This window comes from Taudactylus pleione, unplaced genomic scaffold (genome assembly GCF_031769625.1).
Source record: "Taudactylus pleione unplaced genomic scaffold, aTauple2 ptg000070l, whole genome shotgun sequence".
Taxonomy (NCBI): Eukaryota; Metazoa; Chordata; class Amphibia; order Anura; family Myobatrachidae; genus Taudactylus; species Taudactylus pleione.
In genome coordinates this window covers 16,775,863-16,802,208 of record NW_028284472.1, presented here as the reverse complement: position 1 = coordinate 16,802,208, position 26,346 = coordinate 16,775,863, and the positions used below count along the sequence as shown (strand labels likewise).

The 26,346-nt window shown below is 36.0% G+C and overlaps 6 non-coding genes across 6 annotated transcripts; all 6 read right to left on the bottom strand.

The window, feature by feature from the left end:
* Nucleotides 1-641: 641 nt before the first annotated feature.
* Nucleotides 642-727, bottom strand: TRNAR-UCU (transfer RNA arginine (anticodon UCU)). The gene is given in 2 exon segments: nt 642-677; nt 691-727. It is a non-coding gene; the product is annotated as a tRNA-Arg (tRNA).
* Nucleotides 728-4,438: 3,711 nt separating this feature from the next.
* TRNAR-UCU (transfer RNA arginine (anticodon UCU)) lies at nt 4,439-4,524 on the bottom strand. Its single transcript is given in 2 exon segments — nt 4,439-4,474; nt 4,488-4,524. It is a non-coding gene; the product is annotated as a tRNA-Arg (tRNA).
* Nucleotides 4,525-12,277: 7,753 nt separating this feature from the next.
* TRNAR-UCU (transfer RNA arginine (anticodon UCU)) lies at nt 12,278-12,363 on the bottom strand. The gene is given in 2 exon segments: nt 12,278-12,313; nt 12,327-12,363. It is a non-coding gene; the product is annotated as a tRNA-Arg (tRNA).
* Nucleotides 12,364-17,330: 4,967 nt separating this feature from the next.
* TRNAR-UCU (transfer RNA arginine (anticodon UCU)) lies at nt 17,331-17,416 on the bottom strand. Its single transcript is given in 2 exon segments — nt 17,331-17,366; nt 17,380-17,416. It is a non-coding gene; the product is annotated as a tRNA-Arg (tRNA).
* A 3,060-nt stretch (nt 17,417-20,476) lies between these two features.
* TRNAR-UCU (transfer RNA arginine (anticodon UCU)) lies at nt 20,477-20,562 on the bottom strand. Its single transcript is given in 2 exon segments — nt 20,477-20,512; nt 20,526-20,562. It is a non-coding gene; the product is annotated as a tRNA-Arg (tRNA).
* A 2,707-nt stretch (nt 20,563-23,269) lies between these two features.
* On the bottom strand, nt 23,270-23,355 carry TRNAR-UCU (transfer RNA arginine (anticodon UCU)). Its single transcript is given in 2 exon segments — nt 23,270-23,305; nt 23,319-23,355. It is a non-coding gene; the product is annotated as a tRNA-Arg (tRNA).
* Between the last annotated feature and the right edge of the window lie 2,991 nt (nt 23,356-26,346).

Genomic DNA, 26,346 nt, shown 5'->3' with positions numbered 1-26,346 from the left:
ATAGTATAAGGATCTCCAATCTCCAATCATATTGTTATGAAAAGTTGTATGTAAATCCTAAATATTTGCATTTAAAACTAAATAACGACTCTGGTGGCACTCAAACCCACAACCTTTGAATAACTACAACCAGCTAGAAGTCCAATGCGCTATCCATCGCCACAGAGCCCAAGGGGGTTTACGCGCTTGGTTCAACTGTAGCACTTGTAGAATACATAGAGTGGCAAAGGAGTGTCAGATATTTACAATAGTTCTCCCAAATGCAAAAACAGCTATATCTGAGTCTTCCTCTTGCTGATATTTGGTGCAAGTCCTATTTCAAGTATGCTGATTTATTGACATAATTTGTGGTACACAATTAAGAACTGTAGGGAGACATTTTTTTTTCATGTTTTAGAATACATACCCCTCAATCTGAGTAAGGCTAGTTGAGCAGAGAGAAAAGTGTTTTCAAAACACCAATTACTGGTTTAAAGGAATCTGAAATTACATTGTAACTTGTGATCTAACTTTGAAAGGGACTTTCCAGTCAAAAACCGGTCATTATATTGTTTATGTAGTATAAGGATGTCCAATCTCCAATCATATTGTTATGAAAAGTTGAATGTAAATCCTAAATATTTGCATTTAAAACTAAAGAATGACTCTGGTGGGACTCGAACCCACAACCTTTGAATAACTACAACCAACTAGAAGTCCACTGCGCTATCCATTGCGCCACAGAGCCCCTGGCGGTTTATGCGCTTGGTTCAACTGTAGCACTTGTAGAATACATAGAGTGGCAAAGTAGTGTCAGATATTTACAATAGTTCTCCCAAATGGAAAAACAGCTATATCTGAGTCTTCCTCTTGCTGATATTTGGTGCAAGTCCTATTTTAAGTATGCGATTTAGTGACATAATTTGTGGTACACAATTAAGGACTGTAGGGAGACATTTTTTTATGATGTTTTAGAATACATACCCCTCAATCTGAGCAAGGCTAGTTGAGTAGAGAGAAAAGTGTTTTCAAAACATCAATTACTGCTTTAAAGGAATCTGAAATTCCATTGTAACTTGTGATCTAACTTTGAAAGGGACTTTCCAGTCAACAACCAATCATTATATTGTTTATGTAGTATAAGGATGTCCAATCTCCATTCATATTGTTATGAAAAGTTGAATGTAAATCCTAAATATTTGCATTTAAAACTTAAGAATGACTCTGGTGGGACTCGAACCCACAACCTTTGAATAACTACAAATAACTAGAAGTCCAATGCGCTATCCATTGCGCCTCAAAACCCCTTGCGGTTTTAGCGCTTGGTTCGACTGTAGCACTTGTAGAATACATAGCTTGGCAAAGGAGTGTCAGATATTTAAAATAGTTCTCCGAAATGGAAAAACAGCTATATCTGAGTCTTCCTCTTGCTGATATTTGGTGCAAGTCCTATTTTAAGTATGCGGATTTAGTGACATAATTTGTGGTACACAATTAAGGACTGTAGGGAGACATTTTTTTATGATGTTTTAGAATACATACCCCTCAATCTGAGCAAGGCTAGTTGAGTAGAGACAAATGTGTTTTGAAAACACCAATTACTGGTTTAAAGGAATCTGAAATTACATTGTAACTTGTGTTCATACTTTGAAAGGGACTTTCCAGTCAACAACCGATCATTATATTGTTTATATAGTATAAGGATCTCCAATCTCCAATCATATTGTTATGAAAAGTTGTATGTAAATCCTAAATATTTGCATTTAAAACTAAATAACGACTCTGGTGGCACTCAAACCCACAACCTTTGAATAACTACAACCAACTAGAAGTCCAATGCGCTATCCATCGCCACAGAGCCCAAGGCGGTTTACGTGCTTGGTTCAACTGTAGCACTTGTAGACTACATAGAGTGACAAAGGAGTGTCAGATATTTACAATAGTTCTCCCAAATGCAAAAACAGCTATATCTGAGTCTTCCTCTTGCTGATATTTGGTGTAAGTCCTATTTTAAGTATGCTGATTTATTGACATAATTTGTGGTACACAATTAAGGACTGTAGGGAGACATTTTTTTATGATGTTTTAGAATACATACCCCTCAATCTGAGCAAGGCTAGTTGAGCAGAGAGAAAAGTGTTTTCAAAACACAATTACTGGTTTAAAGGAATCTGAAATTACATTGTAACTTGTGATCTTACTTTGAAAGGGACATTCCAGTGAAAAACCGATCATTATATTATTTATGTAGTATAAGGATGTCCAATCTCCAATCATATTGTTATGAAAACTTGAATGTAATTCCTAAATATTTGCATTTAAAACAAAAGAATGACTCTGGGGGGGGACTCGAACCCACAACCTTTGAATAACTACAACCAACTAGAAGTCCAATGCGCTATTCATTGCGCCACAGAGCCCCTTTCGGTTCTAGCGTTTGGTTCGACTGTAGCACTTGTAGAATACATAGCGTGGCAAAGGATTGTCAGATATTTACAATAGTTCTCCCAAATGGAAAAACAGCTATATCTGAGTCTTCCTCTTGCTGATATTTGGTGCAAGTCCTATTTTAAGTATGCGGATTTAGTGACATAATTTGTGGTACACAATTAAGGACTGTAGGGAGACATTTTTTTATGATGTTTTAGAATACATACCCCTCAATCTGAGCAAGGCTAGTTGAGTAGAGACAAAAGTGTTTTCAAAACACCAATTACTGGATTAATGGAATCTGAATTTACATTGTAACTTGAGATCTTACTTTGAAAGGGACTTTCCAGTCAACAAACGATCATTATATTGTTTATGCAGTATAAGGATCTCCAATCTCCAATCATATTGTTATGAAAAGTTGTATGTAAATCCTAAATATTTGCATTTAAAACTAAAGAACGACTCTGGTGGGACTCAAACCCACAACCTTTAAATAACTACAACCAACTAGAATTCCAATGCGCTATCCATCACCACAGAGCCCCAGGCAGTTTACACGCTTGGTTCAACTGTAACACTTGTAGAATACATAGAGTGGCAAAGGAGTGTCAGATATTTACAATAGTTCTCCCAAATGGAAAAACAGCTATATCTGAGTCTTCCTCTTGCTGATATTTGGTGCAAATCCTATTTTAAGTATGCGGATTTAGTGACATAATTTGTGGTACACAATTAAGGACTGTAGGGAGACATTTTTTTATGATGTTTTAGAATACATACCCCTCAATCTGAGCAAGGCTAGTTGAGTAGAGACAAAAGTGTTTTCAAAACACCAATTACTGGTTTAAAGGAATCTGAAATTACATTGTAACTTGTGATCTTACTTTGAAAGGGACTTTCCAGTCAAAAACCGATCATTATATTGTTTATGTAGTATAAGGATCTCCAATCTCCAATCATATTGTTATGAAAAGTTGTATGTAAATCCTAAATATTTGCATTTAAAACTAAAGAACGACTCTGGTGGGACTCAAGCCCACAACTTTTGAATAACTACAAACAACTAGAAGTCTAACGCGCTATCCATTGCGCCACCACGCCCCTGGCAGTTTAAGTGCTTGGTTCGACTGTAGCACTTGTAGAATACATAGAGTGGCAAAGGAGTGTCAGATATTTACAATAGTTCTCCCAAATGCAAAAACAGCTATATCTGAGTCTTCCTCTTGCTGATATTTGGTGCAAGTCCTATTTTAAGTATGCGGATACAATGTAATTTTTCAAAACACCAATTACTGGTTTAAAGGAATCTGAAATTACATTGTAACTTGTGATCTAACTTCGAAAGGGACTTTCCAGTCAACAACCGATCATTATATTGTTTATGTAGTATAAGGATCTCCAATCTCCAATCATATTGTTATGAAAAGTTGTATGTAAATCCTAAATACTTGCATTTAGAACTAAAGAACGACTCTAGTGGGACTCAAGCCCACAACTTTTGAATAACTACAACCAACTAGAAGTCCAATGCGCTATCCATTGCGCCACAGAGGCCCTGGCGGTTTTAGCGCTTGGTTCGACTATAGCACTTGTAGAATACATAGCATGGCAAAGGAGTGTCAGATATTTACAATAGTTCTCCCAAATGCAAAAACAGCTATACCTGAGTCTTCCTCTTGCTGATATTTGGTGCAAGTCCTATTTTAAGTATGCGGATTTAGTGACATAATTTGTGGTACACAATTAAGGACTGTAGGGAGACATTTTTTTATGATGTTTTAGAATACATACCCCTCAATCTGAGCAAGGCTAGTTGAGTAGAGACAAAAGTGTTTTGAAAACACCAACTACTGGTTTAAAGGAATCTGAAATTACATTGTAACTTGTGTTCTTACTTTGAAAGGGACTTTCCAGTCAACAACCGATCATTATATTGTTTATGTAGTAAAAGGATGTCCAATCTCCAATCATATTGTAATGAAATGTTGAATGTAAATCCTAAATATTTGCATTTAAAACTAAAGAATGACTCTGGTGGGACTCGAACCCACAACCTTTGAATAACTACAACCAACTAGAAGTCCAATGCGCTATCCATTGCGCCACAGAGCCCCTGGCGGTTTATGCGCTTGGTTCAACTGTAGCACTTGTAGAATACATAGCGTGGCAAAGGAGTGTCAGATATTTACATTAGTTCATCCAAATGGAAAAACAGCTATATCTGAGTCTTCCTCTTGCTGATATTTGGTGCAAGTCCTATTTTAAGTATGCGGATTTAGTGACATAATTTGTGGTACACAATTAAGGACTGTAGGGAGACATTTTTTAGGTTGTTTTAGAATACATACCACTCTATCTGAGCAAGGCTAGTTGAGTAGAAACAAAAGTGTTTTCAAAACACCAATTACTGGTTTAAAGGAATCTGAAATTACATTGTAACTTGTGATCTTACTTTGAAAGGGACTTTCCAGTCAAAAACCGATCATTATATTGTTTATGTATTATAAGGATCTCCAATCTCCAATCATATTGTTATGAAAAGTTGAATGTAAATCCTAAATATTTGCATTTAAAACTAAAGAATGAATCTGGGGGGACTCAAGCACACAACTTTTGAATAATTACAATCAACTAGAAGTCTAACAAGCTATCTATTGCGCCACAGCGCCCCTGGCAGTTTAAGCGCTTGGTTCGACTGTAGCACTTGTAGAATACATAGAGTGGCAAAGGAGTGTCAGTTATTTATAATAGTTCTCCCAAATGGAAAAACAGCTATATCTGAGTCTTCCTCTTGCTGATAATTGGTGCAAGTCCTATTTTAAGTATGCGATTTAGTGTCATAATTTGTGGTACACAATTAAGGACTGTAGGGAGACATTTTTTATGATGTTTTAGAATACATACCCCTCAATCTGAGCAAGGCTAGTTGAGTAGAGACAAAAGTGTTTTCAAAACACCAATTACTGGATTAAAGGAATCTGAATTTACATTGTAACTTGAGATTTTACTTTGAAAGGGACTTTCCAGTCAACAACCGATCATTATATTGTTTATGCAGTATAAGGATCTCCAATCACCAATCATATTGTTATGAAAAGTTGTATGTAAATCCTAAATATTTGCATTTAAAACTAAAGAACGACTCTCGTGGGACTCAAACCCACAACCTTTAAATAACTACAACCAACTAGAATTCCAATGCGCTATCCATCACCACAGAGCCCCAGGCGGTTTACACGCTTGGTTAAACTGTAGCTCTTGTAGAATACATAGAGTGGCAAAGGAGTGTCAGATATTTACAATAGTTCTCCCAAATGCAAAAACAGCTATATCTGAGTCTTCCTCTTGCTGATATTTGGTGCAAGTCCTATTTTAAGTATGTGAATACAATTAAATTTTTCAAAACACCAATTACTGGTTTAAAGGAATCTGAAATTACATTGTAACTTGTGATCTAACTTCGAAAAGGACTTTCCAGTCAACAACCGATCATTATATTGTTTATGTAGTATAAGGATCTCCTATCTCCAGTCATATTGTTATGAAAAGTTGAATGTAAATCCTAAATATTTGCATTTAAAACTAAAGAACGACTAAGGTAGGACTCGAACCCACAACCTTTGAATAACTACAATCAACTAGACGACCAATGCGCTATCCATTGGGCCACAGAGCCCCTGGCAGTTTAAGCTATTGGTTCGACTGTAGCACTTGTAGAATACATAGAGTGGCAAAGGAGTGTCAGATATTTACAATAGTTCTTCCAAATGGAAAAACAGCTATATCTGAGTCTTCCTCTTGCTGATATTTGGTGCAAGTCCTATTTTAAGTATGCGGATTTAGTGACATAATTTGTGGTACACAATTAAGGACTGTAGGGAGACATTTTTTTAGGTTGTTTTAGAATACATACCACTCTATCTGAGCAAGGCTAGTTGAGTAGAAACAAAAGTGTTTTCAAAACACCAATTACTGGTTTAAAGGAATCTGAAATTACATTGTAACTTGTGATCTTACTTTGAAAGGGACTTTCCAGTCAAAAACCGATCATTATATTGTTTATGTAGTATAAGGATCTCCAATCTCCAATCATATTGTTATGAAAAGTTGAATGTAAATCCTAAATATTTGCATTTAAAACTAAAGAATGAATCTGGGGGGACTCAAGCCCACAACTTTTGAATAATTACAACCAACTAGAAGTCTAACAAGCTATCTATTGCGCCACAGCGCCCCTGGCAGTTTAAGCGCTTGGTTCGACTGTAGCACTTGTAGAATACATAGAGTGGCAAAGGAGTGTCAGATATTTACAATTGTTCTCACAAATGCAAAATCAGCTATATCTGAGTCTTCCTCTTGCTGATATTTGGTGCAAGTCCTATTTTAAGTATGCGGATTTAGTGTCATAATTTGTGGTACACAATTAAGGACTGTAGGGAGACATTTTTTTATGATGTTTTAGAATACATACCCCTCAATCTGAGCAAGGCTAGTTGAGTAGAGACAAAAGTGTTTTCAAAACACCAATTACTGGATTAAAGGAATCTGAATTTACATTGTAACTTGAGATCTTTCTTTGAAAGGGACTTTCCAGTCAACAACCGATAATTATATTGTTTATGCAGTATAAGGATCTCCAATCTCCAATCATATTGTTATGAAAAGTTGTATGTAAATCCTAAATATTTGCATTTAAAACTAAAGAACGACTCTGGTGGGACTCAAACCCACAACCTTTAAATAACTACAACTAACTAGAATTCCAATGCGCTATCCATCACCACAGAGCCCCAGGCGGTGTACACGCTTGGTTCAACTATAGCTCTTGTAGAATTCATAGAGTGGCAAAGGAGTGTCAGATATTTACAATAGTTCTCCCAAATGCAAAAACAGCTATATCTGAGTCTTCCTCTTGCTGATATTTGGTGCAAGTCCTATTTTAAGTATGCGGATACAATTAAATTTTTCAAAACACCAATTACTGGTTTAAAGGAATCTGAAATTACATTGTAACTTGTGATCTAACTTCGAAAAGGACTTTCCAGTCAACAACCGATCATTATATTGTTTATGTAGTATAAGGATGTCCAATCTCCAATCATATTGTTATGAAAAGTTGAATGTAAATCCTAAATATTTGCATTTAAAACTAAAGAACGACTCTGGTGGGACTCGAACCCTCAACCTTTGAATAACTACAACCAACTAGAAGTCAAATGCGCTATCCATTGTGCCACAGAGCCCCTGGCGGTTTTAGCGCTTGGTTCGACTGTAGCACTTGTAGAATACATAGCGTGGCAAAGGAGTGTCAGTTATTTATAATAGTTCTCCCAAATGGAAAAACAGCTATATCTGAGTCTTCCTCTTGCTGATAATTGGTGCAAGTCCTATTTTAAGTATGCGGATACAATGTAATTTTTCAAAACACCAATTACTGGTTTAAAGGAATCTGAAATTACATTGTAACTTGTGATCTAACTTCGAAAGGGACTTTCCAGTCAACAACCGATCATTATATTGTTTATGTAGTATAAGGATCTCCAATCTCCAATCATATTGTTATGAAAAGTTGTATGTAAATCCTAAATATTTGCATTTAAAACTAAAGAACGACTCTGGTGGGACTCAAGCCCACAACTTTTGAATAACTACAACCAACTAGAAGTCTAACGCGCTATCCATTGTGCCACCGCACCCCTGGCAGTTTAAGCGCTTGGTTCGACTGTAGCACTTGTAGAATACATAGAGTGGCAAAGGAGTGTCAGAAATTTACAATAGTTCTCACAAATGCAAAAACAGCTATATCTGAGTCTTCCTCTTGCTGATATTTGGTGCAAGTCCTATTTTAAGTATGCGGATTTAGTGACATAATTTGTGGTACACAATTAAGGACTGTAGGGAGACATTTTTTTATGATATTTTAGAATACATACCACTCAATCTGAGCAAGACTAGTGGAGTAGAGACAAAAGTGTTTTCAAAACACCAATTACTGGTTTAATGGAATCTGAAATTACATTGTAACTTGTAATCTAACTTTGAAAGGGACTTTCCAGTCAATAACCGATCATTATATTGTTTATGTAGTACCTGTATAAGGATGTCCAATCTCCAATCATATTGTTATGAAAAGTTGAATGTAAATCCTAAATATTTGCATTTAAAACTAAAGAACAACTCAGGAGGGACTTGAACACACAACTTTTAAATAACTACAACCAACTAGAAGTCCAATGCGCTATCCATTGCGCCACAGAGCCCCTGGCTGTTTTAGCGCTTGGTTCGACTGTAGCACTTGTAGAATACATCGAGTGTCAAAGGAGTGTCAGAAATTTACAATAGTTCTCCCAAATGCAAAAACAGCTATATCTGAGTCTTCCTCTTTCTGATATTTGGTGCAAGTCCTATTTTAAGTATGCGGATTTAGTGACATAATTTGTGGTAAACAATTAAGGACTGTAGGGAGACATTTTTTTATGATGTTTTAGAATACATACCCCTCAATCTGAGCAAGGCTAGTTGAGTAGAGACAAAATTGTTTTCAAAACACCAATTACTGGTTTAAAGGAATCTGAAATTGCATTGTAACTTGTAATCTAACTTTGAAAGGGACATTCCAGTCAAAAACCGATCATCATATTGTTTATGTAGTATAAGGATGTCCAATCTCCAATCATATTGTTATGAAAACTTGAATGTAAATCCTAAATATTTGCATTTAAAACTTAAGAATGACTCTGGTGGGACTCGAACCCACAACCTTTGAATAACTACAAATAACTAGAAATCCAATGCGCTATCTATTGCGCCTCAAAACCCCTTGCGGTTTTAGCGCTTGGTTCGACTGTAGCACTTGTAGAATACATAGCTTGGCAAAGGAGTGTCAGATATTTAAAATAGTTCTCCGAAATGGAAAAACAGCTATATCTGAGTCTTCCTCTTGCTGATATTTGGTGCAAGTCCTATTTTAAGTATGCTGATTTATTGACATAATTTGTGGTACACAATTAAGGACTGTAGGGAGACATTTTTTTAGGTTGTTTTAGAATACATACCACTCTATCTGAGCAAGGCTAGTTGAGTAGAAACAAAAGTGTTTTCAAAACACCAATTACTGGTTTAAAGGAATCTGAAATTACATTGTAACTTGTGATCTTACTTTGAAAGGGACTTTCCAGTCAAAAACCGATCATTATATTGTTTATGTAGTATAAGGATCTCCAATCTCCAATCATATTGTTATGAAAAGTTGAATGTAAATCCTAAATATTTGCATTTAAAACTAAAGAATGAATCTGGGGGGACTCAAGCCCACAACTTTTGAATAATTACAACCAACTAGAAGTCTAACAAGCTATCTATTGCGCCACAGCGCCCCTGGCAGTTTAAGCGCTTGGTTCGACTGTAGCACTTGTAGAATACATAGAGTGGCAAAGGAGTGTCAGTTATTTATAATAGTTCTCCCAAATGGAAAAACAGCTATATCTGAGTCTTCCTCTTGCTGATAATTGGTGCAAGTCCTATTTTAAGTATGCGATTTAGTGTCATAATTTGTGGTACACTATTAAGGACTGTAGGGAGACATTTTTTTATGATGTTTTAGAATACATACCCCTCAATCTGAGCAAGGCTAGTTGAGTAGAGACAAAAGTGTTTTCAAAACACCAATTACTGGATTAAAGGAATCTGAATTTACATTGTAACTTGAGATTTTACTTTGAAAGGGACTTTCCAGTCAACAACCGATCATTATATTGTTTATGCAGTATAAGGATCTCCAATCTCCAATCATATTGTTATGAAAAGTTGTATGTAAATCCTAAATATTTGCATTTAAAACGTAAGAACGACTCTCATGGGACTCAAACCCACAACCTTTAAATAACTACAACCAACTAGAATTCCAATGCGCTATCCATCACCACAGAGCCCCAGGCGGTTTACACGCTTGGTTCAACTGTAGCTCTTGTAGAATACATAGAGTGGCAAAGGAGTGTCAGATATTTACAATAGTTCTCCCAAATGCAAAAACAGCTATATCTGAGTCTTCCTCTTGCTGATATTTGGTGCAAGTCCTATTTTAAGTATGTGAATACAATTAAATTTTTCAAAACACCAATTACTGGTTTAAAGGAATCTGAAATTACATTGTAACTTGTGATCTAACTTCGAAAAGGACTTTCCAGTCAACAACCGATCATTATATTGTTTATGTAGTATAAGGATCTCCTATCTCCAGTCATATTGTTATGAAAAGTTGAATGTAAATCCTAAATATTTGCATTTAAAACTAAAGAACGACTAAGGTAGGACTCGAACCCACAACCTTTGAATAACTACAATCAACTAGACGACCAATGCGCTATCCATTGGGCCACAGAGCCCCTGGCAGTTTAAGCTATTGGTTTCACTGTAGCACTTGTAGAATACATAGAGTGGCAAAGGAGTGTCAGATATTTACAATAGTTCTTCCAAATGGAAAAACAGCTATATCTGAGTCTTCCTCTTGCTGATATTTGGTGCAAGTCCTATTTTAAGTATGCGGATTTAGTGACATAATTTGTGGTACACAATTAAGGACTGTAGGGAGACATTTTTTTAGGTTGTTTTAGAATACATACCACTCTATCTGAGCAAGGCTAGTTGAGTAGAAACAAAAGTGTTTTCAAAACACCAATTACTGGTTTAAAGGAATCTGAAATTACATTGTAACTTGTGATCTTACTTTGAAAGGGACTTTCCAGTCAAAAACCGATCATTATATTGTTTATGTAGTATAAGGATCTCCAATCTCCAATCATATTGTAATGAAAAGTTGAATGTAAATCCTAAATATTTGCATTTAAAACTAAAGAATGAATCTGGGGGGACTCAAGCCCACAACTTTTGAATAATTACAACCAACTAGAAGTCTAACAAGCTATCTATTGCGCCACAGCGCCCCTGGCAGTTTAAGCACTTGGTTCGACTGTAGCACTTGTAGAATACATAGAGTGGCAAAGGAGTGTCAGATATTTACAATTGTTCTCACAAATGCAAAATCAGCTATATCTGAGTCTTCCTCTTGCTGATATTTGGTGCAAGTCCTATTTTAAGTATGCGGATTTAGTGTCATAATTTGTGGTACACAATTAAGGACTGTACGGAGACATTTTTTTATGATGTTTTAGAATACATACCCCTCAATCTGAGCAAGGCTAGTTGAGTAGAGACAAAAGTGTTTTCAAAACACCAATTACTGGATTAAAGGAATCTGAATTTACATTGTAACTTGAGATCTTTCTTTGAAAGGGACTTTCCAGTCAACAACCGATAATTATATTGTTTATGCAGTATAAGGATCTCCAATCTCCAATCATATTGTTATGAAAAGTTGTATGTAAATCCTAAATATTTGCATTTAAAACTAAAGAACGACTCTGGTGGGACTCAAACCCACAACCTTTAAATAACTACAACCAACTAGAATTCCAATGCGCTATCCATCACCACAGAGCCCCAGGCGGTTTACACGCTTGGTTCAACTATAGCTCTTGTAGAATTCATAGAGTGGCAAAGGAGTGTCAGATATTTACAATAGTTCTCCCAAATGCAAAAACAGCTATATCTGAGTCTTCCTCTTGCTGATATTTGGTGCAAGTCCTATTTTAAGTATGCGGATACAATTTAATTTTTCAAAACACCAATTACTGGTTTAAAGGAATCTGAAATTACATTGTAACTTGTGATCTAACTTCGAAAAGGACTTTCCAGTCAACAACCGATCATTATATTGTTTATGTAGTATAAGGATGTCCAATCTCCAATCATATTGTTATGAAAAGTTGAATGTAAATCCTAAATATTTGCATTTAAAACTAAAGAATGACTCTGGTGGGACTCGAACCCACAACCTTTGAATAACTACAACCAACTAGAAGTCCAATGCGCTATCCATTGCGCCACAGAGCCCCTGGTGGTTTTAGCGCTTGGTTCGACTGTAGCACTTGTAGAATACATAGCGTGGCAAAGGAGTGTCAGTTATTTATAATAGTTCTCCCAAATGGAAAAACAGCTATATCTGAGTCTTCCTCTTGCTGATAATTGGTGCAAGTCCTATTTTAAGTATGCGGATACAATGTAATTTTTCAAAACACCAATTACTGGTTTAAAGGAATCTGAAATTACAATGTAACTTGTGATCTAACTTCGAAAGGGACTTTCCAGTCAACAACCGATCATTATATTGTTTATGTAGTATAAGGATCTCTAATCTCCAATCATATTGTTATGAAAAGTTGTATGTAAATCCTAAATATTTGCATTTAAAACTAAAGAACGACTCTGGTGGGACTCAAGCCCACAACTTTTGAATAACTACAACCAACTAGAAGTCTAACGCGCTATCCATTGTGCCACCGCGCCCCTGGCAGTTTCAGCGCTTGGTTCGACTGTAGCACTTGTAGAATACATAGAGTGGCAAAGGAGTGTCAGAAATTTACAATAGTTCTCCCAAATGCAAAAACAGCTATATCTGAGTCTTCCTCTTGCTGATATTTGGTGCGTCCTATTTTAAGTATGCGGATTTAGTGACATAATTTGTGGTACACAATTAAGGACTGTAGGGAGACATTTTTTTATGATATTTTAGAATACATACCACTCAATCTGAGCAAGACTAGTGGAGTAGAGACAAAAGTGTTTTCAAAACACCAATTACTGGTTTAATGGAATCTGAAATTACATTGTAACTTGTAATCTAACTTTGAAAGGGACTTTCCAGTCAATAACCGATCATTATATTGTTTATGTAGTACCTGTATAAGGATGTCCAATCTCCAATCATATTGTTATGAAAAGTTGAATGTAAATCCTAAATATTTGCATTTAAAACTAAAGAACAACTCAGGAGGGACTCGAACACACAACTTTTAAATAACTACAACCAACTAGAAGTCCAATGCGCTATCCATTGCGCCACAGAGCCTCTGGCTGTTTTAGCGCTTGGTTCGACTGTAGCACTTGTAGAATACATCGAGTGTCAAAGGAGTGTCAGATATTTACAATAGTTCTCCCAAATGCAAAAACAGCTATATCTGAGTCTTCCTCTTTCTGATATTTGGTGCAAGTCCTATTTTAAGTATGCGGATTTAGTTACATAATTTGTGGTAAACAATTAAGGACTGTAGGGAGACATTTTTTTATGATGTTTTAGAATACATACCCCTCAATCTGAGCAAGGCTAGTTGAGTAAAGACAAAATTGTTTTCAAAACACCAATTACTGGTTTAAAGGAATCTGAAATTGCATTGTAACTTGTAATCTAACTTTGAAAGGGACATTCCAGTCAAAAACCGATCATTATATTGTTTATGTAGTATAAGGATGTTCAATCTCCAATCATATTGTTATGAAAACTTGAATGTAAATCCTAAATATTTGCATTTAAAACTTAAGAATGACTCTGGTGGGACTCGAACCCACAACCTTTGAATAACTACAAATAACTAGAATTCCAATGCGCTATCCATCACCACAGAGCCCCAGGCGGTTTACACGCTTGGTTCAACTGTAGCACTTGTAGAATACATAGAGTGGCAAAGGAGTGTCAGATATTTACAATAGTTCTCCCAAATGCAAAAACAGCTATATCTGAGTCTTCCTCTTGCTGATATTTGGTGCAAGTCCTATTTTAAGTATGCGGATACAATTTAATTTTTCAAAACACCAATTACTGGTTTAAAGGAATCTGAAATTACATTGTAACTTGTGATCTTACTTTGAAAGGGACTTTCGAATCAAAAACCGATCATTATATTGTTTATGTAGTATAAGGATCTCCAATCTCCAATCATATTGTTATGAAAAGTTGTATGTAAATCCTAAATATTTGCATTTAAAACTAAAGAACGACTCTGGTGGGACTCAAGCCCACAACTTTTGAATAACTACAACCAACTAGAAGTCTAACGCGCTATCCATTGCACCACCACGCCCCTGGCAGTTTAAGCGCTTGGTTCGACTGTAGCACTTGTAGAATACATAGAGTGGCAAAGGAGTGTCAGATATTTACAATAGTTCTCCCAAATGCAAAAACAGCTATATCTGAGTCTTCCTCTTGCTGATATTTGGAGCAAGTCCTATTTTAAGTATGCGGATACAATGTAATTTTTCAAAACACCAATAACTTGTTTAAAGGAATCAGAAATTACATTGTAACTTGTGATCTAACTTCGAAAGGGACTTTCCAGTCAACAACCGATCATTATATTGTTTATGTAGTATAAGGATCTCCAATCTCCAATCATATTGTTATGAAAAGTTGTATGTAAATCCTAAATATTTGCATTTAAAACTAAAGAACGACTCTGGTGGGACTCAAGCCCACAACTTTTGAATAACTACAACCAACTAGAAGTCTAACGTGCTATCCATTGCGCCACCACGCCCCTGGCAGTTTAAGCGCTTGGTTCGACTGTAGCACTTGTAGAATACATAGAGTGGCAAAGGAGTGTCAGATATTTACAATAGTTCTCCCAAATGCAAAAACAGCTATATCTGAGTCTTCCTCTTGCTGATATTTGGTGCAAGTCCTATTTTAAGTATGCGGATATAGTGACATAATTTGTGGTACACAATTAAGGACTGTAGGGAGACATTTTTTTATGATGTTTTAGAATACATACCCCTCAATCTGAGCAAGGCTAGTTGAGTAGAGACAAAAGTGTTTTCAAAACACCAATTACTGGATTAAAGGAATCTGAATTTACATTGTAACTTGAGATTTTACTTTGAAAGGGACTTTCCAGTCAACAACCGATCATTATATTGTTTATGCAGTATAAGGATCTCCAATCTCCAATCATATTGTTATGAAAAGTTGTATGTAAATCCTAAATATTTGCATTTAAAACTAAAGAACGACTCTGGTGGGACTCTAACCCACAACCTTTAAATAACTACAACCAACTAGAATTCCAATGCGCTATCCATCACCACAGAGCCCCAGGCAGTTTACACGCTTGGTTCAACTGTAGCTCTTGTAGAATACATAGAGTGGCAAAGGAGTGTCAGATATTTACAATAGTTCTCCCAAATGCAAAAACAGCTATATCTGAGTCTTCCTCTTGCTGATATTTGGTGCAAGTCCTATTTTAAGTATGTGAATACAATTAAATTTTTCAAAACACCAATTACTGGTTTAAAGGAATCTGAAATTACATTGTAACTTGTGATCTAACTTCGAAAAGGACTTTCCAGTCAACAACCGATCATTATATTGTTTATGTAGTATAAGGATCTCCTATCTCCAGTCATATTGTTATGAAAAGTTGAATGTAAATCCTAAATATTTGCATTTAAAACTAAAGAATGACTAAGGTAGGACTCGAACCCACAACCTTTGAATAACTACAATCAACTAGACGACCAATGCGCTATCCATTGGGCCACAGAGCCCCTGGCAGTTTAAGCTATTGGTTCGACTGTAGCACTTGTAGAATACATAGAGTGGCAAAGGAGTGTCAGATATTTACTATAGTTCTTCCAAATGGAAAAACAGCTATATCTGAGTCTTCCTCTTGCTGATATTTGGTGCAAGTCCTATTTTAAGTATGCGGATTTAGTGACATAATTTGTGGTACACAATTAAGGACTGTAGGGAGACATTTTTTTAGGTTGTTTTAGAATACATACCACTCTATCTGAGCAAGGCTAGTTGAGTAGAAACAAAAGTGTTTTCAAAACACCAATTACTGGTTTAAAGGAATCTGAAATTACATTGTAACTTGTGATCTTACTTTGAAAGGGACTTTCCAGTCAAAAACCGATCATTATATTGTTTATGTAGTATAAGGATCTCCAATCTCCAATCATATTGTTATGAAAAGTTGAATGTAAATCCTAAATATTTGCATTTAAAACTAAAGAATGAATCTGGGGGGACTCAAGCCCACAACTTTTGAATAATTACAACCAACTAGAAGTCTAACAAGCTATCTATTGCGCCACAGTGCCCCTGGCAGTTTAAGCGCTTGGTTCGACTGTAGCACTTGTAGAATACATAGAGTGGCAAAGGAGTGTCAGATATTTACAATTGTTCTCACAAATGCAAAATCAGCTATATCTGAGTCTTCCTCTTGCTGATATTTGGTGCAAGTCCTATTTTAAGTATGCGGATTTAGTGTCATTATTTGTGGTACACAATTAAGGACTGTAGGGAGACATTTTTTTATGATGTTTTAGAATACATACCCCTCAATCTGAGCAAGGCTAGTTGAGTAGAGACAAAAGTGTTTTCAAAACACCAATTACTGGATTAAAGGAATCTGAATTTACATTGTAACTTGAGATCTTTCTTTGAAAGGGACTTTCCAGTCAACAACCGATAATTATATTGTTTATGCAGTATAAGGATCTCCAATCTCCAATCATATTGTTATGAAAAGTTGTATGTAAATCCTAAATATTTGCATTTAAAACTAAAGAACGACTCTGGTGGGACTCAAACCCACAACCTTTAAATAACTACAACCAACTAGAATTCCAATGCGCTATCCATCACCACAGAGCCCCAGGCGGTTTACACGCTTGGTTCAACTATAGCTCTTGTAGAATTCATAGAGTGGCAAAGGAGTGTCAGATATTTACAATAGTTCTCCCAAATGCAAAAACAGCTATATCTGAGTCTTCCTCTTGCTGATATTTGGTGCAAGTCCTATTTTAAGTATGCGGATACAATTTAATTTTTCAAAACACCAATTACTGGTTTAAAGGAATCTGAAATTACATTGTAACTTGTGATCTAACTTCGAAAAGGACTTTCCAGTCAACAACCGATCATTATATTGTTTATGTAGTATAAGGATGTCCAATCTCCAATCATATTGTTATGAAAAGTTGAATGTAAATCCTAAATATTTGCATTTAAAACTAAAGAACGACTCTGGTGGGACTCGAACACACAACCTTTGAATAACTACAACCAACTAGAAGTCCAATGCGCTATCCATTGCGCCACAGAGCCCCTGGCGGTTTTAGCGCTTGGTTCGACTGTAGCACTTGTAGAATACATAGCGTGGCAAAGGAGTGTCAGTTATTTATAATAGTTCTCCCAAATGGAAAAACAGCTATATCTGAGTCTTCCTCTTGCTGATAATTGTTGCATGTCCTATTTTAAGTATGCGGATACAATGTAATTTTTCAAAACACCAATTACTGGTTTAAAGGAATCTGAAATTACATTGTAACTTGTGATCTAACTTCGAAAGGGACTTTCCAGTCAACAACCGATCATTATATTGTTTATGTAGTATAAGGATCTCCAATCTCCAATCATATTGTTATGAAAAGTTGAATGTAAATCCTAAATATTTGCATTTAAAACTAAAGAATGACTCTGGTGGGACGCAAGCCCACAACTTTTGAATAACTACAACCAACTAGAAGTCTAACGCGCTATCCATTGTGCCACCGCGCCCCTGGCAGTTTAAGCGCTTGGTTCGACTGTAGCACTTGTAGAATACATAGAGTGGCAAAGGAGTGTCAGAAATTTACAATAGTTCTCCCAAATGCATAAACAGCTATATCTGAGTCTTCCTCTTGCTGATATTTGGTGCAAGTCCTATTTTAAGTATGCGGATTTAGTGACATAATTTGTGGTACACAATTAAGGACTGTAGGGAGACATTTTTTTATGATATTTTAGAATACATACCACTGAATCTGAGCAAGACTAGTGGAGTAGAGACAAAAGTGTTTTCAAAACACCAATTACTGGTTTAATGGAATCTGAAATTACATTGTAACTTGTAATCTAACTTTGAAAGGGACTTTCCAGTCAATAACCGATCATTATATTGTTTATGTAGTACCTGTATAAGGATGTCCAATCTCCAATCATATTGTTATGAAAAGTTGAATGTAAATCCTAAATATTTGCATTTAAAACTAAAGAACAACTCAGGAGGGACTCGAACACACAACTTTTGAATAACTACAACCAACTAGAAGTCCAATGCGCTATCCATTGCGCCACAGAGCCCCTGGCTGTTTTAGCGCTTGGTTCGACTGTAGCACTTGTAGAATACATCGAGTGTCAAAGGAGTGTCAGAAATTTACAATAGTTCTCCCAAATGCAAAAACAGCTATATCTGAGTCTTCCTCTTTCTGATATTTGGTGCAAGTCCTATTTTAAGTATGCGGATTTAGTGACATAATTTGTGGTAAACAATTAAGGACTGTAGGGAGACATTTTTTTATGATGTTTTAGAATACATACCCCTCAATCTGAGCAAGGCTAGTTGAGTAGAGACAAAATTGTTTTCAAAACACCAATTACTGGTTTAAAGGAATCTGAAATTGCATTGTAACTTGTAATCTAACTTTGAAAGGGACATTCCAGTCAAAAACCGATCATTATATTGTTTATGTAGTATAAGGATGTCCAATCTCCAATCATATTGTTATGAAAACTTGAATGTAAATCCTAAATATTTGCATTTAAAACTTAAGAATGACTCTGGTGGGACTCGAACCCACAACCTTTGATTAACTACAAATAACAAGAAGTCCAATGCGCTATCCATTGCGCCTCAAAACCCCTTGCGGTTTTAGCGCTTGGTTCGACTGTAGCACTTGTAGAATACATAGAGTGGCAAAGGAGTGTCAGAAATTTACAACAGTTCTCCCAAATGCAAAAACAGCTATATCTGAGTCTTCCTCTTGCTGATATTTGGTGCAAGTCCTATTTTAAGTATGCGGATACAATGTAATTTTTCAAAACACCAATTACTGGTTTAAAGGAATCTGAAATTACATTGTAACTTGTGATCTAACTTCGAAAGGGACTTTCCAGTCAACAACCAATCATTATATTGTTTATGTAGTATAAGGATCTCCAATCTCCAATCATATTGTTATGAAAAGTTGTATGTAAATCCTAAATATTTGCATTTAAAACTAAAGAACGACTCTGGTGGGACTCAAGCCCACAACTTTTGAATAACTACAACCAACTAGAAGTCTAACGCGCTATCCATTGCGCCACCACGCCCCTGGCAGTTTAAGCGCTTGGTTCGACTGTAGCACTTGTAGAATACATAGAGTGGCAAAGGAGTGTCAGATATTTACAATAGTTCTCCCAAATGCAAAAACAGCTATATCTGAGTCTTCCTCTTGCTGATATTTGGTGCAAGTCCTATTTTAAGTATGCGGATTTAGTGACATAATTTGTGGTACACAATTAAGGACTGTAGGGAGACATTTTTTTATGATATTTTAGAATACATACCACTCAATCTGAGCAAGGCTAGTGGAGTAGAGACAAAAGTGTTTTCAAAACACCAATTACTGGTTTAAAGGAATCTGAAATTACATTGTAACTTGTAATCTAACTTTGAAAGGGACTTTCCAGTCAATAACCGATCATTATATTGTTTATGTAGTACCTGTATAAGGATGTCCAATCTCCAATCATATTGTTATGAAAAGTTGAATGTAAATCCTAAATATTTGCATTTAAAACTAAAGAACGACTCTGGTGGGACTCAAACCCACAACCTTTGAATAAGTACAACCAACTAGAAGTCCAATGCGCTATCCATCGCCACAGATCCAGGTGGTTTACGCACTTGGTTCAACTGTAGCACTTGTAGAATACATAGAGTAGCAAAGGCGTGTCAGATATTTACAATAGTTCTCCCAAATGCAAAAACAGCTATATCTGAGTCTTCCTCTTGCTGATATTTGGTGCAAGTCCTATTTTAAGTATGCAGATTTATTGACATAATTTGTGGTACACAATTAAGGACTGTAGCGAGACAGTTTTTTATGATGTTTTAGAATACATACCCCTCAATCTGAGCAAGGCTAGTTGAGCAGAGAGAAAAGAGTTTTCAAAACACCAATTACTGGTTTAAAGGAATCTGAAATTACATTGTAACTTGTGATCTAACTTTGAAAGGGACTTTCCAGTCAAAAACCGATCATTATATTGTTTATGTAGTATAAGGAACTCCAATCTCCAATCATATTGTTATGAAAAGTTGAATGTAAATCCTAAATATTTGCATTTAAAACTAAAGAACGACTCTGGTGGGACTCGAACCCACAACCTTTGAATAACTACAACCAACTAGAAGTCCAATGCGCTATCCATTGCGCCACAGAGCCCATGGCAGTTTTAGCGCTTGGTTCGAATGTAGCACTTGTAGAATACATAGAGTTACAAAGGAGTGTCAGATATTTACAATAGTTCTCCCAAATGCAAAAACAGCTATATCTGAGTCTTCCTCTTGCTGATATTTGGTGCAAGTCCTATTTTAAGTATGCGGATTTAGTGACATAATTTGTGGTACACAATTAAGGACTGTAGGGAGACAATTTTTTATGATGTTTTAGAATACATACCCCTCAATCTGAGCAAGGCTAGTTGAGTAGAGACAAAAGTGTTTTCAAAACACCAATTACTGGTTTAAAGGAATCTGAAATTACATTGTAACTTGTGATCTTACTTTGAAAGGGACTTTCCAGTCAATAACCGATCATTGTAATGTTTATGTAGTATAAGGATCTCCAATCTCCAATCATATTGTTATGAAAAGTTGTAAGTAAATCCTAAATATTTGCATTTAAAACTTAAGAACGACTCTGGTGGGACTCAAGCCCACAACTTTTGAATAACTACAACCAACTAGAAGTCTAACGCGCTATCCATTGCGCCACCACGCCCCTGGCAGTTTAAGCGCTTGGTTCGACTGTAGCACTTGTAGAATGCATAGAGTGGCAAAGGAGTGTCAGAAATTTACAATAGTTCTCCCAAATGCAAAAACAGCTATATCTGAGTCTTCCTCTTGCTGATATTTGGTGCAAGTCCTATTTTAAGTATGCGGATTTAGTGACATAATTTGTGGTACACAATTAAGGACTGTAGGGAGACATTTTTTTATGATGTTTTAGAATACATACCCCTCAATCTGAGCAAGGCTAGTTGAGTAGAGACAAAAGTGTTTTGAAAACACCAATTACTGGTTTAAAGGAATCTGAAATTACATTGTAACTTGTGTTCTTACTTTGAAAGGGACTTTCCAGTCAACAACAGATCATTATATTGTTTATATAGTATAAGGATCTCCAATCTCCAAACATATTGTTATGAAAAGTTGTATGTAAATCCTAAATATTTGCATTTAAAACTAAATAACGACTCTGGTGGCACTCAAACCCACAACCTTTGAATAACTACAACCAACTAGAAGTCCAATGCGCTATCCATCGCCACAGAGCCCAAGGCGGTTTACGCACTTGGTTCAACTGTAGCACTTGTAGAATACATAGAGTGGCAAAGGAGTGTCAGATATTTACAATAGTTCTCCCAAATGCAAAAACAGCTATATCTGAGTCTTCCTCTTGCTGATATTTGGTGCAAGTCCTATTTTAAGTATGCTGATTTATTGACATAATTTGTGGTACACAATTAAGGACTGTAGGGAGACATTTTTTTATGATGTTTTAGAATACATACCCCTCAATCTGAGCAAGGCTAGTTGAGCAGAGAGAAAAGTGTTTTCAAAACACCAATTACTGGTTTAAAGGAATCTGAAATTACATTGTAACTTGTGATCTAACTTTGAAAGGGACATTCCAGTCAAAAACCGATCATTATATTGTTTATGTAGTATAAGGATGTCCAATCTCCAATCATATTGTTATGAAAACTTGAATTTAATTCCTAAATATTTGCATTTAAAATAAAAGAATGACTCTGGTGGGACTCAAACCCACAACTTTTGAATAACTACTACCAACTAGAAGTCTAACACACTATCCATTGCGCCACAGCGCCCCTGGCAGTTTAAGCGCTTGGTTCGACTGTAGCACTTGTAGAAAACATAGAGTGGCAAAGGAGTGTCAGATATTTACAATAGTTCTCGCAAATGCAAAAATAGCTATATCTGAGTCTTCCTCTTGCTGATATTTGGTGCAAGTCCTATTTTAAGTATGCAGATTTAGTGAAATAATTTGTGGTACACAATTAAGGACTGTAGGGAGACATTTTTTATGATATTTTAGAATACATACCACTCAATCTGAGCAAGGCTAGTTGAGTAGAGACAAAAGTGTTTTCAAAACACCAATTACTGGTTTAAAGGAATCTGAAATTACATTGTAACTTGTAATCTAACTTTGAAAGGGACTTTCCAGTCAATAACCGATCATTATATTGTTTATGTAGTACCTGTATAAGGATGTCAAATCTCCAATCATATTGTTATGAAAAGTTGAATGTAAATCCTAAATATTTGCATTTAAAACTAAAGAACGACTCAAGAGGGACTTGAACACTCAACTTTTGAATAACTACAACCAACAAGAAGTCCAATGCGCTATCCATTGCGCCACAGAGCCCCTGGCTGCTTTAGCGCTTGGTTCGACTGTAGCACTTGTAGAATACATCGAGTGGCAAAGGAGTGTCATAAATTTACAATAGTTCTCCCAAATGCAAAAATAGCTATATCTGAGTCTTCCTCTTGCTGATATTTGGTGCAAGTCCTATTTTAAGTATGCGGATTTAGTGACATAATTTGTGGTACACAATTAAGGACTGTAGGGAGACATTTTTTTATGATGTTTTAGAATACATACCCCTCAATCTGAGCAAGGCTAGTTGAGTAGAGACAAAAGTGTTTTCAAAACACCAATTACTGGTTTAAAGTAATCTGAAATTACATTGTAACTTGTGATCTTACTTTGAATGGGACTTTCCAGTCAACAACCGATCATTATATTGTTTATGTAGTATAAGGATCTCCAAACTCCAATCATATTGTTATGAAAAGTTGTATGTAAATCCTAAATATTTGCATTTAAAACTAAAGAACGACTCTGGTGGGACTCGAACCCACAACCTTTGAATAACTACAACCAACTAGAAGTCCAATGCGCTATCCATTGCGCCAGAGAGCCCCTGGTTGTTTTACCGCTTGGTTCGACTGTAGCACTTGTAGAATACATAGCGTGGCAAAGGAGTGTCAGATATTTACAATAGTTCTCCAAAATGGAAAAACAGCTATATCTGAGTCTTCCTCTTGCTGATATTTGGTGCAAGTCCTATTTTAAGTAGGCGGATTTATTGACATAATTTGTGGTACACAATTAAGGACTGTAGGGAGACTTTTTTTATGATGTTTTAGAATACATACCCCTCAATCTGAGCAAGGCTAGTTGAGTAGAGACAAAAGTGATTTCGAAACACTAATTACTGGTTTAAAGTAATCTGAAATTACATTGTAACTTGTGATCTTACTTTGAATGGGACTTTCCAGTCAACAACCGATCATTATATTGTTTATGTAGTATAAGGATCTCCAATCTCCAATCATATTGTTATGAAAACTTGTATGTGAATCCTAAATATTTGCATTTAAAACTTAAGAACGACTCTGGTGGGACTCAAACCCACAAGCTTTGAATAAGTACAACCAACTAGAAGTCCAATGCGCTATCCATTGCCACAGAGCCCCAGGCGGTTTACGCGCTTGGTTCAACTGTAGCACTTGTAGAATACATAGAGTGGCAAAGGAGTGTCAGATATTTACAATAGTTCTCCCAAATGCAAAAACAGCTATATCTGAGTCTTCCTCTTGCTGATATTTGGTGCAAGTCCTACTTTAAGTATGCAGATTTATTGACATAATTTGTGGTACACATTTAAGGACTGTAGGGAGACATATTTTTATGATGTTATAGAATACATACCCCTCTATCTGAGCAAGGCTAGTTGAGCAGAGAGAAAAGAGTTTTCAAAACACCAATTACTGGTTTAAAGGAATCTGAAATTACATTGTAACTTGTGATCTAACTTTGAAAGGGACTTTCCAGTCAAAAACCGATCATTATATTGTTTATGTAGTATATGGATGTCCAATCTCCAATCATATTGTTATGAAAAGTTGAATGTAAATCCTAAATATTTGCATTTAAAACTAAAGAACGACTCCGGTGGGACTCGAACCCTCAACCTTTGAATAATTACAACCAACTAGAATTCCAATGCGCTATCCATTGCACCACAGAGCCCCTGGCGGTTTTAGCGCTTGGTTCGACTGTAGCACTTGTAGAATACATTGCGTGGCAAAGGAGTGTCAGATATTTATAATAGTTCTCCCAAATGGAAAAACAGCTATATCTGAGTCTTCATCTTGCTGATATTTGGTGCAAGTCCTATTTTAAGTATGCGATTTAGTGACATAATTTGTGGTACACATTTAAGGACTGTAGGGAGACATTTTTTTATGATGTTTTAGAATACATACCCCTCAATCTGAGCAAGGCTAGTTGAGTAGAGAGAAAAGTGTTTTCAAAACACCAATTACTGCTTTAAAGGAATATGAAATTACATTGTAACTTGTGATCTAACTTTGAAAGGGACTTTCCAGTCAACAACCAATCATTATATTGTTTATGTAGTATAAGGATGTCCAATCTCCAATCATATTGTTATGAAAAGTTGAATGTAAATCCTAAATATTTGCATTTAAAACTTAAGAATGACTCTGGTGGGACTCGAACCAACAACCTTTGAATAACTACAAATAACTAGAAGTCCAATGCGCTATCCATCGCCACAGAGCCCAAGGCGGTTTCCACGCTTGGTTCAACTGTAGCACTTGTAGAATACATAGAGTGGCAAAGGAGTGTCAGATATTTACAATAGTTCTCCCAAATGCAAAAACAGCTATATCTGAGTCTTCCTTTTGCTGATATTTGGTGCAAGTCCTATTTTAAGAATGCTGATTTATTGACATAATTTGTGGTACACAATTAAGGACTGTAGGGAGACATTTATTTATGATGTTTTAGAAAACATACCTCTCAATCTGAGCAAGGCTAGTTGAGCAGAGAGAAAAGTGTTTTCAAAACACCAATTACTGGGTTAAAGGAATCTGAAATTACATTGTAACTTGTGATCTAACTTTGAAAGGGACATTCCAGTCAAAAACTGATCATTATATTGTTTATGTAGTATAAGGATGTCCAATCTCCAATCATATTGTTATGAAAACTTGAATGTAATTCCTAAATATTTGCATTTTAAACAAAAGAAAGACTCTGGGGGGACTTGAACCCACAACCTTTGAATAACTACAACCAACTAGAAGTCCAATTCGCTATCCATTGCGCCACAGAGCCCCTTTCAGTTCTAGTGCTTGGTTCGACTGTAGCACTTGTAGAATACATAGAGTGGCAAAGGAGTGTCAGATATTTACAATAGTTCTCCCAAATGCAAAAACAGCTATATCTGAGTCTTCCTCCTGCTGATATTTGGTGCAAGTCCTATTTTAAGTATGCAGATTTAGTGACATAACTTGTGGTACACAATTAAGGACAGTAGGGAGACAATTTTTTCTGATGTTTTAGAATACATACCACTCAATCTGAGCAAGGCTAGTTGAGTAGAGACAAAAGTGTTTTCAAAACACCAATTACTGGTTTAAAGGAATCTGAAATTGCATTGTAACTTGTAATCTAACTTTGAAAGGGACTTTCCAGTCAAAAACCGATCATTATATTGTTTATGTAGTATAAGGATGTCCAATCTCCAATCATATTGTTATGAAAAGTTGAATTTAAATCTTACATATTTGCATTTAAAACTATAGAACGACTCTGGTGGGACTCAAGCCCACAACTTTTGAATAACTACAACCAACTAGAAGTCTAACACGCTATCCATTGCGCCACAGCGCCCCTGGCAGTTTAAGCACTTGGTTCGACTGTAGCACTTGTAGAATACATAGAGTGGCAAATGAGTGTCAGATATTTACAATAGTTCTCCCAAATGCAAAAACAGCTATATCTGAGTCTTCCTCTTGCTGATATTTGGTGCAAGTCCTATTTTAAGTATGCGGATTTAGTGACATAATTTGTGGTACACAATTAAGGACTGTAGGGAGA